Here is a 3,570-nt window from a genome sequence, read left to right as displayed (position 1 = left end):
GTAGTGGTTTCCGTTGAATGGAAACTTGATGGAATCTTAAGGTTTTCTTTGATGGGAAACTACATGGAAGCTCGTGAAACCTTATGATTCCTGCAGTTTCCTTGACTCAGGAAACAATATGGAACTTGTGTAACACTTTCTGTGTGGCGGAAACTTGGTGGAATTATCTGGAGTCCCATTCCTGGTGGAAATTACTGGGACACTTCAAGATTCCCTAATTTTTCTAAAGGAAGCAATGTGAAATAATGTGTATTCTTTTAAAAATCTATCAAAAAAATTTATTACATGTAAAAGAAAAAAGCATTTCCATTTTATATGTTTAATAATTCATTTGATGTACAAAAACTGTAACTGATTTTTTCAATGATATCAAAATATTAAATAAATTCATATATCTTAGATAAACAATGGAACAGTCTTTCACATTTAAGTCCATTCATAAGGGTCATTAAGTACTTCTTTCAACATCAGTTTCCTGGTTTTCTTCACATCACCTTTGATCTGCAATATTCATACAAAATTATTATATGATGTCAAAATTATAATGCTTGAATATAACTTAGAAATCTGAAAGATCAGTCAATGTCCTTTAATATACCAATATCAATATTTACTTTCCATGACCATGATACATATGATTTCAGCATTTAATGTATCTCTTTAATATTAAATGCTTTATGATAAGTGAAACAAAAATAACATAAGGCCAAGCTTAAAAAATTCTTTGTTTGCAGTGCCGACCTATAATTTTTAGTCTGAGTAGGTAGGTAGGCAATTTTTTTTTTTTTTTTGAAAAAAAAATATTTCCAGATCTTTGTTAGATAACATAAAATAAAGTTTTTCATAGGCCTACTTTACATGAATAAGCTGCACTCTTGGTATGATTGATAAAGAAAAAAATTGAAAATGAAACAGTTTTAATATCCTGAAAAATTGGAGAGAAAAAAAATATTACAAAATGGCTAAAAAAAGTTTGGGTCAGGTGCATTTTCAGTGGGTCGGTCGGCAACTGCAAACAAACAATATTGTATTTTAGGCCTAATATAAATAATGTTTTCAGCCTTATTATGTCATTGAGAATATATTACTACATGTATCTCATACTAAGAACCCTGCTTTAAGTTTGATTAGTTTGAGAGAAAACATACTCTTTATAATAACAAAAATATTTGGGAGAGATTTTTTTTTATTTTGATATTCGACCTAGAAATTGGTTGAAAATCATTGCAGACCCTCCACCCAATTGCACAAAAGCTAGATTACACCAGGCAGGGGAGAAATATACTCTGGACTACGATTTTAAATAAAGATATACAGTAGATTTTGATACTGACCTTTGACCTAGAAAATTGGTCTAAGGTCACTCTTCATCCACTATCCACAGGCTCTCTGTAGTTTAAGTTTGAGAGAGAAATATGCTCAGAACAAGTGATATCAGATGGAGTGATGGGTAGACACTGTCTTAGGGCATCCACAGAACAGGACCTAAAAATAATGCAATATATATGTATTACAGTATAGATACACATGTACTTGACTGTATGTTAATGACTTATCATATGCTGCATTGGACACATATGATTTTATCATGGTTTAAGTATACATGCATCTTATGAGTAATTTTATACCGGTATTGCATGTACGCTCAGTTTATTTAAGAAATAAATAACAAGTTTATAAACTTCAATGGGAGAGATACCACAAATGTATATGTAAACAAGTAATTAAATTTTTTTTTTACATATATTGACCAACATTATTTACATCCATTCATCATGTTCATAAATTGGCTGGTCAAAATTCAGTCAGTTTTAGATCTTTATGATATACCATAAACTTTGATAAAGTATTTTCACATTTACAAAAGTTATTCCCCTTCGCAGGGTCAATCTGGGGTCAACCGGCTTAAAACGCTGTTTTCCCTCTTTAACAGTATCAACTTTGAGGGACAATATCTTAGAAATAAAATCAGTATGAACATATTCATTATGATTTTCATGTTGCCCCCATACTCTGCCAATACAGATACAGATTGTAATTGTCCAATATTTTTGAAGATTGAAAATATTAACAAGTAACTTACAAAGGACAAAGTGGGAAAAATGAGCGATACGCCAACAATTGGAGAAAACTCTTAGGAATGTGAAATTCGTCTATTGGTGATGACAATTCCTGTTTTAATGTCACTCAAAAATTAAGAGACATTAAAAATTTAAGCCCTATTGTCATACACGCATGCTGTTTTTTCATCCATATAACCTTTTAGTATCATAAAATTTACCAAAATATAATACTTCAAATAATTTCATTGAATATCTTTAAAATAAAGGAAACTCTAAAAACTTAGTGACTTTCAGAAATTATTCCTTGGATAGAAAAAAATCTATCATATTTCATATAAATATGTGCATAATGAGCCTTTTTTATTCATTTAGAACATATGGTATGTGCCTCATTTCCCCAAGAAATTTTCAAAGACAATGGACTATCTGTAAGCAGAAATCATTGCTGTTTACTTACATTGGAAAAATTTATGAAAATAATTAATTTCCTATTTTTTTTATTTTAAATAATTCTTAAAATAATTTAATCTATTAAAAATAATCTAACTGACTGTAAAATAACATTTTTCATAATCTTAATCTATGGGCAGATCACTCTAACTTCATAAAACTAACTGATGTTAAAGTAGAACTCTTTAGTGTGCAGTTTTAGAGCTTCCTTTAAGTAATCAAAATACTGACCAGCAAGAAATCAGTTAATAAGCATTTCCTTTTTTTCATTCAAATTTTTGGAGAGATCTCAGAGTTTTTTCCTGTTCAATTCAGGTTCGAGACGACAAAGTTTTATTGAAGTGTATGTATTAGAGAACTGATTGTATGTCAATCATAGCAATACACACATAACATGGAGGGGGCAAATTGTTTCAGCCCTAGCTTTTACATAAAACTTCTTGTAGCTCACAGCTAATATACCACAGTTCAGTATTTAAATAAAATTTAGAATCTTTTTTTTTTTTTCAGGCAATTGTCATATACATACGAATCATGAATGAATTACCACTTACCAAATGACCACATCCTGAATCATCATACATTTTCTATGATTTTATCTCACTGGTTGTCTTTTAAAGTCACACAGTTTTCTTCTCTCTGAAATGATAAATTATGTCCAGGTACTATTGCATTCTAATTTCAACTAATTATGAAATAGCATTAGCAACAACCGGGATGGAAGAAAAAATTACCAGAAGTCTCTGTCGAGACTGTAGCTCTACTGGTTTGTACTTATCAACAAGAGGCCCATGGGCCACATCGCTCACCTGAGAAGCTTTGACCATTCTGTTCTTTACCAGATTTCATCCTTGTTATACATAATGCATCTCCACCCTACCCCACTGATCATAATTTAGACATTTTGAAATCTACACTACCCCATGATTCTTCCATGGGCACATATGTTTCAGCTTTTTTTTGGCCCAGTGGTTCCTGAGAAGAAGATTTTCAAAGATTTTTCCTATACAGGATTTGGGAAATAGGTCTGGGGTCGCTGTAAAGCCCCCGATGGGTC

At 31.2% G+C, this 3,570-nt stretch overlaps 1 long non-coding RNA gene across 1 annotated transcript; it reads right to left on the bottom strand.

The window, feature by feature from the left end:
* Positions 1–365: 365 nt before the first annotated feature.
* Positions 366–3,131, bottom strand: LOC134240253 (uncharacterized). Its single transcript, XR_009986399.1, has 4 exons — positions 3,068–3,131; positions 2,084–2,186; positions 1,335–1,485; positions 366–501 (listed from the first exon to the last, which is right to left on the bottom strand). It is a non-coding gene; the product is annotated as an uncharacterized LOC134240253 (long non-coding RNA).
* Between the last annotated feature and the right edge of the window lie 439 nt (positions 3,132–3,570).

Source organism: Saccostrea cucullata, unplaced genomic scaffold (assembly GCF_032062105.1).
Source record: "Saccostrea cucullata isolate Sc308-1 unplaced genomic scaffold, CSIRO_AGI_Scuc_v1 ctg1496, whole genome shotgun sequence".
Lineage (NCBI taxonomy): Eukaryota > Metazoa > Mollusca > Bivalvia > Ostreida > Ostreidae > Saccostrea > Saccostrea cuccullata.
The sequence above is the reverse complement of the archived record's forward strand: the minus strand, read 5'-3'. Positions and strand labels throughout refer to the sequence as shown.